The sequence below is a fragment of the Stenella coeruleoalba genome (genome assembly GCF_951394435.1).
Source record: "Stenella coeruleoalba genome assembly, chromosome: 13".
In the NCBI taxonomy this organism is placed as follows: Eukaryota; Metazoa; Chordata; class Mammalia; order Artiodactyla; family Delphinidae; genus Stenella; species Stenella coeruleoalba.
Genome location: NC_137159.1, coordinates 2,224,363 through 2,242,571, shown reverse-complemented (window position 1 = coordinate 2,242,571; position 18,209 = coordinate 2,224,363). Strand labels below are relative to the sequence as shown.

At 48.2% G+C, this 18,209-nt stretch overlaps 1 protein-coding gene and 1 long non-coding RNA gene across 7 annotated transcripts in view; both read right to left on the bottom strand.

Moving 5' to 3' along the window:
* Positions 1–10,201, bottom strand: part of ST6GAL2 (ST6 beta-galactoside alpha-2,6-sialyltransferase 2) — a 65,723-nt gene extending 55,522 nt beyond the window's left edge. For 3 of the 6 annotated variants that reach the window (XR_013830921.1, XM_079940026.1, XM_079940030.1), the window contains exon 1: positions 8,043–8,377. The gene's annotated coding sequence lies outside the window, so the exon portion shown is untranslated. Of the gene's footprint in view, positions 1–6,483; positions 8,001–8,042; positions 8,378–8,472; positions 8,831–8,865 lie in introns of those variants that run through there. The other 3 variants (XM_079940029.1, XM_079940028.1, XM_079940027.1) reach the window with 3 other exon arrangements.
* Positions 10,202–10,352: 151 nt separating this feature from the next.
* Positions 10,353–17,563, bottom strand: LOC307195690. Its single transcript, XR_013830926.1, has 3 exons — positions 17,291–17,563; positions 15,924–16,041; positions 10,353–11,578 (listed from the first exon to the last, which is right to left on the bottom strand). It is a non-coding gene; the product is annotated as an uncharacterized lncRNA (long non-coding RNA).
* Positions 17,564–18,209: the final 646 nt, after the last annotated feature.

Here is an 18,209-nt window from a genome sequence, read left to right as displayed (position 1 = left end):
TTGGCAAAGGATTTAATAATTCACTTTCCTACGTAGCAATCCTCTGGTTAGAGAGACACAGCTGAAGGAAGCAGGAGTAAAACTGAACCTAGGAGAAATGAACAGCCTCCTCCCAACTATACACATGGATGCGGGAAGCCCAGGAATGAAGAAGAAAGTCAGAGTTTTGAACTCTTGGGAGGAAAAAACTAGTGGCAGCGGGAGGTGGGGTGAGATGGGGATGTCAGGTCTTTATGCACCTCTTTTCTTTTCCCAAACCCCACTGGATGTCACCCACTCCTGCTTTGAGGACCAGTAAGGAAAGAGGCATGAAGGCCAGTGTCCCAAATCAGGATGCTTCGGCAAGTCTTGTGTGGCCTCTCCGATTGGCAAGGGGACCCTAAGCTTGCTTCTCCCCATCCTTCTGAGATCCCAGGAGGTGGCTGGGGACATTGTTGCCCCTCGATCTTTTGTACCTGAGGTTGATGAAATCTGATGCATGAGCATACATGAAGCTGACAGGAACAACGTCACAGGAAGGTCAGCGTAGTTTTGTGAATTAAAAAAAAAAGTTGAGAAAAGACAGACATGCTCCAGACCCATTGTGTTCCATGTCATCCCCACCCGCCCCCGGCATCTGGAGTTCAACAAACGCATGAGGCTTTGAGCGTTCCTTTTCCCCGTTCTCCCCACACAAGCAATGGGGCCACGACAGTCGCTGTGTTTTGTCCACCCTGCACACCGCCGGCTCCAAGGGAAGGACATTTAATTTTGAGGTACACGGGTGACTGGACGTTCCAAGGCACTGGACTGTTTCTCTAAGGAAAAATGTCCTTGGCAAGTACACAGGGTAACAAGGGGCATGTCTGCATACCTAATTGTAACCATCAACCCCGCTTTTACCCACGGTGTAAAAATACAATATCAAGCAAACCAACACACACACCTGACCTTCCTCCTAGAATCCTGTCCTATGTCCACCTTTCCGCACATAGAGAACTTGAATTTTCACTTGAGAGAAAAGAGTCCGTGGGCTTATAGGAAATATATGCCCTGGAAAGCAAATTAATCAATCCATGCGCGCCTTTCGGTTGGGCGAGCAATGGCTCTAAGGAATGGCCCTCCAGCCAAGCTGCTGGGGTCCAGGGGTGCAGGGACCTGGCTGCCGGCTGGAGCCGTCACCCCAAGCATGTAGGGCTGTCGCCCTGCATTGCATGGGCACAGTTATTCCCAAACGTGTTGGCCACCATGCAGGGTCCCTTCATTTTTTCCACGTTATAAACTCACCTCTCATTTTCAATACGGTGTGATAAGTTCAGTATAGATCTTATGTGGGCAACTGAGAAGCAGGGACCCACATGGAGGAGATTTGGGGTGAAGCAAGTTTCATTTTGCCAGGAAAATACGCACACCACGCATCTGATCACACCCACGGAGTTCCATGTGATAACTGGGTTCCACGAACCATCTAGAAACACAAAGGCCCCCTGGTCTCGGATTCCTCTATTCCTTAAGCGGCACAATAATTAATACAATTTAAAGTTGTTTTTTTTTTAATCCACTTCTGGTTTTACATCTAACCTTATGCTTACCAGTCATGAAAAACCTCTGAGAAAAACCTCAAAGCAAAAATTAATTCTGCTCTTCCTATGTTTGTATCAGATAGCAGTATGTGGGGTATTACTAGGATATGATTATATTTAATACAGTATGTTTGAATTTTGCGGTGTAAAGTATAGAGTGAGGCCAGCAGAGAAATGCCTGGGTGTAACTTACAGAAGCCAGCACACCTTACAGACACGCTCCTACTATCAACACAGTTCTGACACTCACTCTCCCCCCTCAGAGAGTTAATGAGATAATCTCTTTAATGGCCCTCTCTGAATTCGGTCTTTATAAAGTACCAAGCATCGAGTCAGGTAAATTACTTAATTAGCTCAACTCTCCCAGCTACTAAATTTGAACACAGGGCAGAGGAATACAGTTTGTAACCACACTATTGACTCAAAGGGGGAAAACTGCCCTTTGGAATATTGAGATTATATACTTCCATACACATTACATACATGTACATACACGTGTATGTTAACATCAAGTATGCCATGTTGCACCGTCAGCTTCCCATTATTTGTCATTTGCTCAAAAAGCATTAATACCTTGGGAATTAGCGGGTATAGTATTTTTTTTAAAAAAGGAACAAAACACTTTTGCTTATGGTCTTAATTCTTTTACCTAAAGTCTGAAGTGATTAGAGGACTTTACGATTCAGGGTAACTTGAAAGAGTTAGCTGTTCCCCAGGAGAGAGAAGGACTTACATCCACTTTGGCCAACTTCAAGTTGACCTGGAACACCTAAAATGGCCCAACCTCTTTCACGGTAGCCAGGAGCTAATTGACACCAGGACTCCAGTCACCTGGCCCGGCCCAGCGCCCCCGATGCCCTGCTAGAGATGCCTCTGGTGGTCAGTCCCCAGGATCAAACACATCCTGCAGGCCACCCTGGGTACCTGAAGACTCTGACGTTATAAGAACACTCACACTGCACACACACAGGAATAAGTGTGTTCCCACACATATTCTACTTATAATAAACTAAGAGTACAGTTTAAACACTAAACATTTTTGAGATCTTCCTACCCCACTGGTAATTTGGAATTCTCCAGAGATTAGTGACATAGGATAAAGAACGCTCTCAGTGAGAAGGCCAGTGTTCAGTCCTTCCTCAGTTTGTTTCTCAACAGCTGTGAATCCCAGCCATGAATACTTACGTGTCCCAATTCAAGTTCTCTCCCCTCATCACTGATGTAAAAACATATCAATGCAGGGATGTATTCCTGCACTGAAGTGTGAGTGTGTGCAAATGTGTGTGTGTGTGTGCTCGTGGGGTTCTTTTAAAAGGCAGTCCTTTTATTTTGTATTGAGATTTCTCAGGGGATATAGTTTTCCCGACTGTGAAGTATAATTTACATGGTAAGATCTCTCTTCTACTAGTAAAAACAAATTCATTCGTTTAATCATGCACCTTGAGTCTGACACTGTCACTGTATTAACTGTATCAGTTAGAAAACAAATCCTGTATTAATTGTACTTTTTTCTACCTATTTGTGGCCAGAGGTACAAATATAGGTTTTTAACACATAATATACTTATATTTCAAAAAAGTCACCAGCACACTTTCGAGGAAGCTGCTTTTCACATTGATTTCTTTTTTTTTCTTTTCATACATTTATTTATTTATTTATTTTTGGCTGCACTGGGTCTTCGTTGCTGCGCACGGGGTTTCTTTAGTTGCGGTGAGCGGGGGCTACTCTTTGTTGAGGTGCGCGGGCTGCTCCTTGCGGTGGCTTCTCTTGTTGCGGAGAATGGGCTCTAGGCGCGCGGGCTCAGTAGTTGTGGTTCGAGGGCTCTAGAGCGCAGGCTCAGTAGTTGTGGCACTTGGGCTTAGTTGCTCCGCAGCATGTGGGATCTTCCCGGAACAGGGCTCGAACCCGTGTTCCCTGCATTGGCAGGCGGATTCTTAGCCACTGCGCCACCAGGGAAGTCCCCACATTTATTTCTGAATCAGGAAAGCTATTGGATTATCTACGAGATTTACTCTTTCCCAAATTTAATTTACATCCAAGTCATTTTAGAAGCCACAATTACCAACATGCAAGAACCTCTACTTGAAAAATTTGTATAATTTGAACATGCAAAACCAATTGTTCTAAATTTATTAAAGCATTTTCCTCTCAGGCTCAAATCCTAGAAGCAGCCTAGCGTAGGACTAGATGTGTGAATTATAAACTTCTGGAAACAGAGGCTTCTGATCAAGACATTGCAGGATTTTTCTGTACAGTGTTTTCTCTAATGCTTTAGCCAATCCATTTCTAAATGTCCCAGGAGACTACTTTCTAAGCTTGTGCTCTTCCCTTTCCCAATAACTCAAAGCACAGGGGTAATTCTCTTGAATCTTAGCTTAAATTTTTCCTTGGAAATTTCACTGCTGTATCATCTTGTGAGCCTGAATTTCATCCTAACACTGCCAGCCTGGCTATTCCAAGTGGCAGGAGCCACCTTTGAACCGCAGCTCAAGCCTCCCTCGACCTCCAGGTTCTGGAAGACATACCCCCACCTGCAGCCTGGAAAACCTTCTGAGGCTGAGGCTGGGAGCTCCCGGTCAGTCTTCGTCTGGCTCCAGGACAGCGAGACAAGTCTGTCCCCTTCCTCTGCGCGGCGGGACCTCATCTGACTGCACGGCCTTTGGAGACACAGGAACCCAAGCTCAAATCCCAGCTTTGCCACGTTCCCACTCTGGAGGCAGCCACTTCCTCCTTCTGAGATCAGTCTCCTCATCTGTAAAATGGGGATGATAACCCCCGCCCCCCAGGTTGTGGCCAAGGTGCCCCTTGGTGCCCCGTGCAGACCCCGAAGCAGTGGCTGTCATTATTCTTGGAAGCACTGCTCTCCCTGGGGCTACGTGGTGTTGGCAGGGATGTCCAGCATGAAAACTAAATGCTCATTCTCTTCTGTGCAGGGGAATCCGCTTTTCGGTACGCCAGAATACACCGTTATCAATTCCACGCCATCCCAGCGCCGGAGGACACCTTGCAGAAGGTTTAACCTGAGTCTTTACCTCGCAGCCCTGGAAACCACGCGCCGGTCACTGCAGGACTTGCGTCCAGGAGGTCTCCTTGCTGCTTCGCTCTGAGAAAGTCCAGTGCAAATCCGCAACCCCAGTCCTCACACCCTTGTCAGAAACAACATCTGCCTGGAACTGGGAATTCTTTCCTCAAGAAGACCACAGGGGGCAGCAGAAACCAGGAGGGGCACAGACGGGTCTGTGCAGACAAGTCCCTGAGAGTGGGCAGTGGTCTGACGTCATTCCCATCCACAGGGCAATTCCTCCCCAAAGCAGGAGGGACTTGGTGCTGGGGGACAGCCCACAACCTGCACACGGCCGAGTGAAGACAGTAGCCAGACCACGGCTGGGGCCCAGCTTTTACCAAGTGGCAGGTCTAGGACGGATGCGAGTGCTGGACCAAACCACTAGCTTAGGACGGCCCAGGCCACACCTCACCCCTTTATACTCCGACTACCACTGCACCCGCAGGCCAGGTGGGCTCCAAGCCTTCTGAATTGCAACTCTACCCCATCAATTCGGAGGCGGGGCTTGGAATTTCAGATCATGATCGGATTTGGTGAGAGTCATGATAAATCCACGTTGCTGCCCGCGCACTATGTGTTTCATAATATTTACAAATTAATCTCCCAAAGGTAGAAAAATGGCAGATGTATTAAATCGAGAGTCTGATGTTTACACACTAACAGTAGCTGGTCACCTTCTACAGCACATTCAGGGTTTGGACTTGCCACCAGTCTGTTAAGAACGTTGAAAACTGTTGTGTAAATTACACCCGCACTGTACTGATTCCAAAATTAGTATCTGATTCTATGTAATTATATCTCTTACTCTCAGTTGTCAATTTCATCCCATAGTTCTTTTTTAAGGAGACGCTTTCAATGCTTAAAATCTCAAAGCTTAACATACACCTGCCTTGCAGGCACTATCTTTCACTAAGACATTTAAGCAAGTAGTTCACTTAATTAATCAATTAAAATTTAAGATCACATAACAGAAAGTCCAGGAGGGGGAAGAACACTGTACACTTAAAGAGACGTGAATATTAAAACAAAGACTGGGGCTTCCCTGGTGGCGCAGTGGTTGAGAGTCCACCTGCCGATGCAGGGGACACGGGTTCGTGCCCTGGTCCGGGAGGATCCCACATGCCGTGGGGCGGCCCGGCCGTGATCCATGGCCGCTGAGCCTGCGCGTCCGGAGCCTGTGCTCCGAAACCGGAGAGGCCACAACAGTGAGAGGCTCGCGTACCGCAAAAACAGACAAAAAACAAAGACTGTCCCAATTATCAATGCATAAGATATTTCTATTCAAAATTAGAATAGAAAATCCACCAAATCCGAAAATTAATTCAATGTTTCTCAAAGAGCAAATCTCTCCAAGTTTCTGGGAAGGAACCAATCATTTGCTTACCTAAATGATAGGGACAGAAGCCTAGAAATGAGTTTGTCACTGTAGGGCGGGCTGGAGTACTTGAGAAATGCTTGGATAAACTGTAGACCCAGAGTATAAAATCTCAGTTAGCATAACCATTAGATCAGATACTCACACACTTACATCATCTCAGGAAGAGGAGAATCTCAGAAAAAGAGCTCCAGAAACAAACATCTACAGGAATTTCTCAGCAACCACTTCCCTATTTAACCAGTCTCGCTGGCTACCCACAAATCCTTCCCCAGACCCAACTTAAGTCTTCACGCCGTGAGGCAACCCTATCCCTCTTAATTACCCTCATCAGAGACGGAGAACAGTTGATTGCCCTTCTCTGCATAATAAATCCATTCACATTTTTTCAAATATTAAATTATCTCAGCCTTGAATCCTCCAGTCTAAATGTCCTCATGTCTTTGTCTTTACTTCCCAGATCGCGTACGTAACACACTCACCAAATGCTGGTCTCCGCTCTGAACTCTCTTCCACCATCTCCCCTTCCTGTCTAAATTGCGGGGCTCAGAACCCCACCAAGACCCGAGGCTCACACCACAATCTCTACGGAGATTCAGCTCAAAGGTCCAGAAGCTTCAACTGCACCAAGCAAAAAGGTAAAATGCTCGTTTCTATCACGCACAACAAAAATTGTATCAAGAATTCCAAATGTTTCAGTGACTTTTTTGTAACCTAGCTGTAAAATTCAAGGCAACTATTCACCCATTATTTTAGAACACTCCCCATTTTGATCACAACATCCTTCCCCTGCTGTCAACAGTTTCCCTGATGCATTAGTGGGAAATGCCAGCCTTCAAGTGTTGTAAACATTTTGGTTGCCAGTTTCAGAAAAATAACAGGGTAAAAATAAGTTCAAGGCCATCACTTCTCCTTTGAAAAGAAAATGTTAGCCCCGAGTTTGCTACAACAGAGTTTCAATGTTTTGAAACTCCTGGGTCACGAATTTTAGTTCAATATGGCAAAGTATGTTGACCAAAATGTCAAAAAATGTAAATATCAAGCAACCCGCGTGAGGCTTTTTAAAATGTTCAGAAAGTACTTAAAATGCCTTCCGAGTCCGCCAACAATGTCCTCACCAAGCAGACGGCCCGCCGCGTTGAGGATCAGCTGGCCCCTTCACCGTTAGAACAGCAACCGCACAAAAAGCAAAGATTTCGACCAAATATGGTTCGTCTCTCCTCAAATTTTCAGCATGACCACTAAAAATACGTTCACAAAAAATCCAGCCAAGCATTACTTTTCTCCCAAAGTGCTTCTCGGATTATAAAACAGCTTTGAAAGTTCAGCCTGACAAAACAAATATGGTACTAGGAGGAGAGACCTGGAAGGCGATCACAAGAAGTCTCATTTAAATTCCTGGAAAGCACGGCTTCTTCGAACAGCTATTCAGATCGCTTTGGGAGGAGACATCACTTGCTTCCCTCAAGCCAGGAGTTTAACTTCACTCTTGTCCCCCTGCATCGCAAAATCCGAACGAGATGGATGTTCCATTCCGTACCCCCAGTGCATTAAATCTCCCCTCGGCACACGGTGGAAAGTAAAACAACTCAAAAGCAGTTTTCCTCGCGCCAAGGGCGCAAGAATGAATACCCGGGTATTCAGGATTCTAAAGATCCCTTCTGCCCCTAAACGCCTCAGCTACAGAAAACTAGAAATCAGTGGAACGCACTTTAAGCGTTAAGAAGCTCAGTTTTGCCTGCGGGCGGGGTCGAGAAAGACAATTACAGACCTCGATTCCCCTCCAGAGCCCAAAGAAAAGATCACTGTTACTGAGCCACTGGGGCACACTGGGTCCTCCTGTCCCCGAAGCGCAGGCCTGCCGGGGGTCTCACCTCTTTAAGAATTTCCTGCTTCTCCCCCGCAAACCGCCCTCAACATCCCGCCCACAGGTCTGGGTGCGGGTCGCCGAGTCTAACCCGGTGCTTGAGCTGCCCCCGGGCTGCGGCGACCCCGCGGCAGACGCCTGGCACCGCCCGACACCGAGCCCCCGGTCGCCCACCTTCTCCGGACGCCGCGCCTCCTGGCGCCCGACCCCGAGGCGCTGGAGCCGGGGACGAGCGTGTCACATTTTCCTCTCCGGCGGCCGCTCGGGCGCGCGCCACGCGCTCCCACAATCGCGCCAACTGGAGCGGAGACCCGGGGCCCGGGCGCCAGACGCGCGCGGCTCAGCGGCTCCCGCCTGCCTCCACCGAGCAGCCTCCCGACGCCGCCCCGGAGCCCCGGCGAGCCGCCTTCGCGGGTCCGGATCGCTCGGCGGCCGGCAGCGGCGGCGGCTGGCGCGGAGCTGCGCTCAGCCCGCGCCGCGCGCCTCATTGTTCCCGGCGGCAGCTCTGGGCTCCCGGCCCCCGCGCCGAGCCTGCGCCGCGCCCCGCCCCCAGGCCCTTCCGCCTCCCCGGCCGCCTCCGGCCTCCCCTCCCGGCCCCGCTCACCTAGCGGGCGGCCACCGGCCCCGGGAAGTTCCCCGTCGGCTCCCCACGCCCCCGGCCCCGCTGCCCTGCCGCGGCGGCGCAGGGGGTGCACGCCGAGCCCCGCTTCTGACACAGAGCGATCGCAGACTCGGGCGGCGCGGCGGCCTCAAAAGGCACGCCTGTCCCCGCCGCCGCCTCCTGCCAGCCCCGGTCCTCCGGGGGTCACCTGCACAGGCTCCGCCCGGCACGGCGCGTGGCACCCGCGGGCACTCGGGCCCCGCCGGCGACAGGGATGCAGGGATGAGGACGGGCTGTAAGTGGCAGAGAGGGTGTCGGGGCGCCTGGCCCCGCGGAAGTGAGTCTTTGTGCGCCCCTCTCCGGCACACCCTCCCGCAGCGCCGAAGGCCGGGCTACCTGCGCGCGAGGCAGAGCCCGGGAGCCGGCCGGGTGGGGCGCAGCCGGGCGAGCGCAGCATCCTCCCGGCCCGCTGGCTCCCTTTGTTCCGCCCGCTCGGCCGGGGCTCCGCGCCGCCGCCCGGCGCTCGCTCCCGGGAGCTTCTCCGAGGCGCCCGGGGTCGGGGTTGGAGCGGGAGTGGGCCACCTGCCCCCGGGAATTCCCTAGTGCCCTGTCTGCCCGGCCTCCGCGCCGCCCGCGTCCGGCCCCGGGAGGGCCGGCAAAGTTCTCGGGACCGCGGCACCCGGGCTGCTGGCCCGGCGCGCGGAGAACCCGGAGCGGGAGCCGCGGATGGGGCCGCAGATCGGATGTCTGTCTGCCCGCGTGCGGAACGCCCGTTTGTCCCTGCGGCCCTCTTCCCTTCCGAGGGGACCGCAGCTGGTCCCGGGACGGAGACCGCGCCGCCCTTTGTTTGCTGGTGAACACGCGTCTTTGAACTTAAAGGCGCTCCCAGCGTGTGCGTGGGAGGCGGTGGGCCGCCGGCTGCGCGGGGGTCCTCCCGCGGACCGACAGAGCTATTGGGGTGCGGGTTGACGGGACCCCCGGGTGGAGCAAGGTTGTGTTGAGGAATTGAGTGACACTACCAGGTAGTGCCCATCTCAGAGGGACAAAAGTTACCGCTGGCCCCTCCATCCCTGACCGCTGCGAGGGCTAACATTTTGGAGACACAAATCCTTCATTAAAAATACTACTTTAAAATTCGTATGTATTTACGTTCATTGACCTCACTGAGGATTCTTAGGAAAAAAGCAATGAACTAGATACCCAGTTCATTCAGTATTTGAGTGCCCGCTATGTGCTGGGGACTCTGGGTCGGGTAGTAGCCATGCGAACGTGAGTAGAATCTCTTTCCTTATCCTCTAGAAGCTTGCAGAAATTTAAAACGTCACAGGGGTTCAACCATTGATAAAACCGACTGGGCAAAATGCGCTGCCCTCAATCAAAAGTGTGGGCCGAAAACGCTTCCTCAGTGTTTCCCCAATTCTGGTGACAGTTTCTGACACCCGGAATTCGGAGGAACTGCATTCAAAGGACAACTTGGCACACGGACTTAAGGAAGAGTGTTTCGTAACAGTGAAATAGGGACAATACGGCTACAGAAAAGTGGCGTGATAGAATCCTGGGGCTAGAGGGCATGGGGGTAAGGCTGAAGAATCCGCCCCATATCCCCCGAGGGACGCCGGGCAGGTCGCAGACTCTATGGGCCTTGGTTTTGTGTTTTGTGTAAGGCGCGTAACAGCACCTGCCTTCAAGGTTTATGGTAAGAGTAGAGGTCAGGTGTTGACGTGTCTCCTTAGTGCCTGGAATGTGATATTTAATAATTGTAGTAATTAATAAATAATAGTGCCACTATTAAAACGCCTTAACCATGAAATAGAAAAATAATTTATATGCTCTTCTTTTAGTGTTTAAATGCTGCCGAAGTTGACGCCTTGATTACCTTCAGGAAAATTTAATGAGAAGTTCAATAAGGGTGGCCCAATAACTTTATGCTTGTAGAAGAATTACCACCTGCGGGCAAATATGCAAATCACTGTTGTAAAATTTTAAGTGAATTTATTATTTATGGTTGGGGTAATCAGTGAAGTGGGGCTAAATGGACTTAATTTCTGTCTTCCTAAGGAAATCGCAAAGATAGTTGATATATATAAAGCTATCAACTGATGATTGTTTCTGTGCAAATGTACGGCAAATAAACCGTTTTGACATCCTTTAATTGCTTAGAGGCACCCGAAGGAGGAGCAGATTATGTAACTTTTTTTATCGGTCTACGGATTTGCTAGGAATTCCCAGCCTCTTCTGTCACTTTAATATTCCTTTCTTAAAATAACAACAAAAACCAAAAAACCCGAATAAACTTATTCCTAAGCATCAGAAACCCACTTGATATTATCCATTTGCTCCTAATAACCTGAATTTCCTTTTCTGTTTTTAAACTCAGCGTTCACCACTGTCCTTTTTTTTCAATCCACTGTTGACGGATGATGGGCTGTGCTCACAGGGAACATTCCTTCTGTTTTCTGAACCTTGCCTTTGGTTAGCAGTCAAATCGGGAAGTTCCGTGAGTCTCCCAGCTCTGAAGTATCTGGGTTTGTGTAGGAAATGAGGAAATATTTTCTAACGGTACCATAACTGAATCTGGGGTATTTGTTTTCACTTAACTACGGTTCATAGAAAATATTTCTCTCCTATTATTATGCCATTCAGCTCTCACAATAAGCCCCCAGATTATTTTGCAGATGGGGAAACTGAGGCTGACATCTATATATATGTGTGTGTGTGTATATTTATATTTTTATATATATATATTTTTTTTTGGATCATTTTCCCTAAGTGTAATGTCTTCAGGTTCTGATTTACCTGAGTTGCCATTTTGTAAATGAAATTCGTACCTCAGGGAGGAAAATAACCTACAGATGTGTTCTTCATACTTAATCAGTGAAACAAATCTGTTAGTGGGCAGTGCAAACATGAATTTCAGATACTCACTTGTTTGTGAAGAAACATTTTTTTCCCAGCCGACTCATAGGTTTTCTTCTCTCAAATTGTCATGTAGTCTTTAGAAATGTTAATGGGGAGATGACCACTATTAAGAAGAAACAGGCTCAGGATCTTGGGTGCACGTAGCGGCCAGAACCCTGGACGTGCAGGAGCTAACACCAGCTAATAACACCTACAGTATTTTCAGATGGGGAGAAAAAGATCTTTTTTAGCATCAGATGTAAGTTAGATGCCTTTTCAGCATCCGATACAGATGAGAAGACACTGAGGTGTGACTGGCTGTCCCTAGGTTGCTGTCTTCCATTCCACACCTCCCCATCCTAGGGGTCCACTGGGAGGCAGACCTGGCCTCCGGCGGGGTCAGGGGTCACAGCCACACTTGTAGGACTGAGCCGGTGGAAAACAAGTCCGGCTGTGAAAGAAATTCCCCTTTCCTAAACTTTCCCTTGTAGTCCACAACCTAAAGTGAAAGGGACAGGACTCAAATCTGGGAGATCTGGGTTTTCCTCCAACCTGTCACCTTCGTGAAGCTGTTTGAACCTTGTGTTGCCTCAATGACCTTGTCAGTGACGCAGACTAAGCCTGCTTTACAAACACCTACGAGACCCTGAGCTCACATCACAAGCTCACAGCCATGCACAAGGGTACAGCACTTCACAGTTTATGTAAAGGCTTTTGCCCCGCAACTCCGAATTACCAAGTGAAGGTCTGAGGGTTAAAGGCCATCTAGAGGCGGCCCTGCCACTTCTGAATTGTGTAGTAATAACACCTAACACTGACATTTTAAGGCCTATGTTCTAAGTCCTTTACAAATATTACCTCATTTACTACTCATAACAAGGGTGGGTTTTTTTAACTTTATTTTGGAATAATTTCAGACACAGAAGATTGGATAAGCAATACCTTCCCCCAGATTCCCCAAAGGTTGGCACTTGACTAGGTTTGCTTTATCATCCTTCACTTCTGTTTGTTTTGTCCTGAACTGCTGGAGGGCAAGTTGCTTTGTCCTGCCCTTTTCCCCCTAAATACAGGGATCCCCCGCTTTCCATAAGTTCGCTTTAAGCCACTTCGCTTTTAGAAAAAAACCTACATTAGTGCCTGTTTTCACTAACAGGAAGAAATCCTAGGAGGATTTCTCACTTTTACAAAAAAAAGGCAAAAAGTGAAAGTTGCGTCCAGGTGTTTTGCACGAGTGGCCCCGCCAAGCTCCTTCCTGGAACCACACTCAGCATCCAGCCCCCAGGGCTGTGAAGCACATCGGTGAGCATCTGTGCTTTTTCTCTTTATTTTGCGCACCAGCTAGCAAGACCTGTCCTAAGGTAACTTCTTTGGCTCACGAAAGCTTCCTTGGGAATGCTCTGCTTTCAGAGCGTGGGGGGCGGGGCGGGGCAACTGTGCTTTATTTTATTTTCCTAATAACAGGGGCATTCTCTTACATAATAAGGGAAATAATATTGTTATACTATGATCTAATCTCGGACTTTATTCACGTTTTACCAACTGTCCTGTGAATGTCCTTTACAGCAAATAATAATAATAAACAATAAAGCAAGCCCAGGACCCGATCCAGAATCATCTGCTCTATTTAGTTATTTCTTCTCTTCGATCTCTTTAATCTGGAACAGAATTTCCTTAACCTTAACATTTTTGCAGAGTTCAGACTATTTCTTGTGTTAAGTGCCCTCCATTTGGGCTTGTCTGTTGTTTCCTCACAATCAAATTCGGATTAACCTCAGATTATGCTCTTTTCTTTTTGGCCAGAAATAACCCCAGTGTTATATCCTTCTCAGAGCATCTTTTCAAAATTACATAGTGGGTTCATTTGTTCCAATACTATGAGCTTAACTTTTATTACATGGTTAAGGTGGCGTCTGCCAGGTTTCTCCACAGTGAATTTACTGTTCCTTTCTTCATAATTAAAAGTAATTTGTGCGGAGATACGGAGATACGTGGAGAGTATGTAAATGTTCCGTTTCTCCTCAAACTTTTTCTCGCTGGCTTAAGCCTCTGATCGTGATTCTCGCCTGCAATGACAATGATTTCCTAGTTCCATTCTCCCTTTGCACGGAGTGGTTGGCACTTTGCCACAAGGAAGAGCTTTTTACATTTCCCCCACTTCTTGATTTCATAACAAGCTTCTGATGCCAGTGTTTTTTTTCTCCCTCTTTTGAAAGAGGAAACTGAAAGGTCACAGACAAAGAGAGCGGACTGTCCTGGGTCACACATCCAATGATGGAAGAAACTTGGCAAGATAATAACTCAGAAACCATCTTCTCATCTGTAAAATGAGAATAATCATCCCTAGGGCTGTTCAGTGTGACTTCAAAGTGCCTCTACCCCGATCGCACATCTAGTAATTGTTCAGTAAACGGCTGTTGTTAGGAGGGTGGAGTGTGCTCATTTGTAGATAAGAAAAGCCGGTGGTAGAGGGTGAGAGGGACGCTTGTTACAGAAGAGCATTCTGACCCAAGTCCTCTCCTTCAGCCACTGTTTGCTGAGTGCCAGCGCTCAGCCAGCCAGGTTCAGTTCCAGACCGGCAGACACAGACGTCGTAACAGAACAGGTGCTTCTGTTTTTTCCACAGAAGACTGAATATACAAACCCATGACAGCAGACCGTATATGACAATGAAACTCTGCCCCAACATCTGCAGCACCCCGACCAGGAAGCCAAACCCAGCCTGTGTACAGTCAGGGCTTAATAAGAGCCAGCTTCTCAAATGTTTGCCCTCACTTCCGACCTACAGCATCCCTAGAAAGGCACATATGCTCCCCTAACCAACCACGGAGGATGCCCCGTTTCTAGTTAGCCCATGACTACGGGATAAATTACATGCCCGTAAAATTTGTACTGTAAAGCCTAACACCCTGTACCTCAGGAAGTGACTGTATTTTGAGATCGGGCTTTTCAAGAGGAGATTCAGTTACAATGAGATCGTTAGGGTGGGTGTTAATTTAGCATGACTGCTGTCTTTATAAGGAGAGGAGATTATAATACAGAGAGACCCCAGCGATACCATGTCACAGAGAAAAGACCACACGAGGACACAGCCAGGAGATGGCCGTCTACCAGGCAAGGAGAGAGGCCCGAGAAGGAACCAGCTGTCCCGACACCCTAATCTTGGACTTCCAGCCACCAAAATGTGGGAAAATAACCGCCCACCCTGTGGTACTTCGCTACGGCAACTCTTGCAAACGAATGCACCCACAGGCAGCCTCCCCAGACCAGCAGTCTCCAATCAGGGCATCCCTGAAACCTTCCATTTTTTCCACTGTCAAGCTCTCCAAGTCCTCTGCCTGCCTTTGAGTCTCTGTCAAAACCAAGCGATGGTGGCTGACTCCCTCGCTATCGCCAGCTCTGCATATCAGCCTTTGCTGGTTCTCATTTGTGTGGTCTTCATTTATTTCCACACAGGGAGAGGGGAGACCCATCAGAAAGTTGCCAGGGGACACATAATTCCATCCTTAATCCTTAGGAGGATTTGGAGATGGACCGAAAACTAGTCAAGAAATTCCCTTTTTAAAAATAGTCTTACGAGAACAAATGGCCCATATGTGATGTTTCTTTGATTACCTTTCCAAAGACCTCTCCTAACAAGCGAGCAGTATCATCAATTAAAACCCACCTCCACTGCTGAGTAATTTTCCCGTTGATGAGCTCTGCAGTTTGTTATCTTTCACAAAACACTCATCATTTTAAGGTGAAGCAGGCTGTAGTGCACACAATTACCACCGAGTTTAAAACAGCATTCCATTTCTGAAGTCTAAATCCTACAGCAACTCAAAATTTTTTCAACCAGTGATAGAAATGGTACAAAACAGCTTTAGTTAGTAGAAACTAATGGGTAATAATTGCACGAATTTAAGAGACAGCAGAAGCATGAATGCAAAGTGGAAACTTTGGACCATTTTTAAAACCCTATTAGTTTTTTTTTAAAGAAGTACTAAGTTTTCTGATACTTCTCTTGTTCTACTCAAGCTCTTCTTTCCAACGTATTTCTAGGTCTCCTTTAACACAGTTCAAAATCAATACTTGCATCCGTATGCATCAAAGATATTGGCCTGTAATTTTCTTTCTCACTAGTGTCTTTGTCTGGCTTGGTGGCTTCACAGAATGTCTTTGGGAGTGTGGAAAAGAACATGAAAAAGAATGTAAATAGATGGATAACTGAATCACTTTGCTGTACGGCAGAAATTAACATTGTAAATCAAATACACTTCAATAAATAAAGTTAAAAAAATCAATACTTGCTTCCCAAGAGAATTCTCACAGAACTGGGATGGGCGGTAGGTTATATATTCAATAGCACACACATTTGGATAGCCATACATTTCTTAATTCGAACAGCAACAAGAATCAAAAGGAACTGCCAAGGTAAACGGTATTACATTACATGCAAGAAATAAATTTTAAATTTTTGAGTGACTTATCTGAGGGGAACCAATTCTCCTGTGACGTGAAAAAATATTAGAGGGACAGATTGATCTCTTTTGCCTTTTAGTTCAGCTGTAACTTACGGTGGCAGCATTGATGTCATACTTGTTCTTCTGAGAATGTTAGCACTTTAAACATTTCATCTTCTTTTTCTTTATAGTTTACGTGGGTTGCAGAGGATGTTCCTGATGTATTGAATCACTGAGAAATGATAAAAGGAAAAGTGATAAAAGCACACTCGTGACTTTACTTTTTTTGAGAATGATAACATCCACTTATGAGCCTTCTTGGAGGAAGAGTTCAGAGCCATCAGCATCCTGGGTTGTCCTTATGCAGGCAGGTTGTCTTGCACGGACACCTTCCCACATGAGAGCAGGAGACCCTGAGTGTGGCTCAGGTCTGGGGGCCTCAAGACCCTCTCAAGAAGGGTTCCCGAGGTCAAAACTATCTTCGTAATAATGCTAGAGATTAGGTTCCTTTTTAACTCGCGTTCTCTCGTGAGTGTATGGTGGAGTTTTCCAGAGGCTGTGTGGCGTGATTCTGCAGCAGATTGATTGCAGAAGCAGCTGTGAAAATTCAGTTGTATTTTAAGCCAGACATTAAAGCAATTTGCAAAACTTAAAGCAATGTGACTCTTTTTCCTAGTTTTTTTGTTTTGCTTTGTCTTGGAAAACAGTTACATTTTCACAAAAGTGTGTGACTTACGTGAACAGGTGATAGCTTATTGTTATTGTTATTTTTAAGTGAATTCAGTGTTTTAAAATTTTCTTAGTTTTAATTATGGGAAATATGCAATAGATATAACCCACATAAATAAATATGGTTGAAATGCATAGGTCTACCCATATAAATAAAAGCTCTCTGGGATCCTCAATAGTTTTTAAGAACAGAAAGAAGTCCTGAAATGAAAAAGGTGGAGAATCCCTCTGCTGGAGGGCTGGAGCCTGTTTGCCCATGAAAATGTTCTCGAATGCGGGGCTCCCCGGCTGGCGGACAGTAGTCTGAGCACCACCCGTCTGTCTTCTGCTTCACCACTCCCCGCCCCCCCCCCCCCCCCCCCCCCGCCACGGAAGTGCCCCGGACCCTGCCCTCGCCCCTCTAGGCTGGCCTGGCCGTCCTGCTGCGTCCCCTCCCCCGCTCGCTGTGCCTTCTGCCTGGTGTCCGCCCTCCCCCCCCTGCAGCCCCTTTCTTCTCATCCTTCACATCTCAGCTTAGAGAAAACTCACCGACACCCCAGACCAAGCTAAGTCCTTTAAAAGTATAACTTCGTGCCACATAGTGCTTTTCTTTTGTCACACGTAACAAAACTGTAATTACATTGGTCAAATGTTAATGCCGGGACCTGTTCTAGATGCTCGAAAGCAATCACAGAAGGCGTCCCAGGCCTCGTGGAGCTACCGTCCTGGTGCAGGGTGCGGGGGAGACAGACCGTAAGCAAGGAAATACCTACATTATACAGTGGCCGGTGATGACGAGAGCCATAGGGACACATAAACCGGAGAAGGAAGAGAGAAAAGGCTGGGAACGGTGCTTTCAGGCTGATGACGCAAAGCCTCGCGAGACTGTGAAGGAGCAAATCGCGCAAAACCCAGCGAGAGCAGGACCCGGACCAGGAGGAGAGGCAACAGCGAGTCGCAATGACAATAAATACGGTAAGGACGTGGATACTCTACCATGTACTTTCTGTGGCATCTCTACATAAACCTTGTCTGTATGTGGACTTTCTATACATCTTTTTTGTGTGTGTGTGCGGTACGCGGGCCTCTCACTGCTGTGGCCTCTCCCGTTGCGGAGCACAGGCTCCGGACGCGCAGGCCCAGCGGCCATGGCTCACGGGCCCAGCCGCTCCGCGGCATGTGGGATCTTCCCAGACCGGGGCAGGAACCCGCGTCCCCTGCATCGGCAGGCAGACTCTCAACCACTGCGCCACCAGGGAAGCCACTTTCTATACATCTTGAATCAACAGAAGCAAGGACGCGTGTGTCGCGTTCAGCGCTGCGTAAACCTCTGTTAGGGGGATGCCACGTGCACGCGCTGACTGTGCCCGGACTCCGCGCCCCGCATTCAGCCCCGCGCCGCGCATCTTCACGGTCACCAACTGCTCGTCCTCTTGCTCCAGAATCTGGCTGCTCTTCCTGTAATCTCTCTGGGTCGTGCCCCTCAACGCATCCTTGAATGCAGGCTCTCCTCACTCAGGGGCTGGTTCGGCGTCTCCAGCCCGCATCCTCAGGGCACCAGCAGCGCCGGTAAGATGATGCTTCCTCCCTCACCACTGACCTCTTCCCCAGGCCCGCCCCGGGCACGCACCTGCCCTCAGGGTGTCTGGATCTCCTCCTGCCTACGGGTCAATCATCATTCTTGTCTTAGTC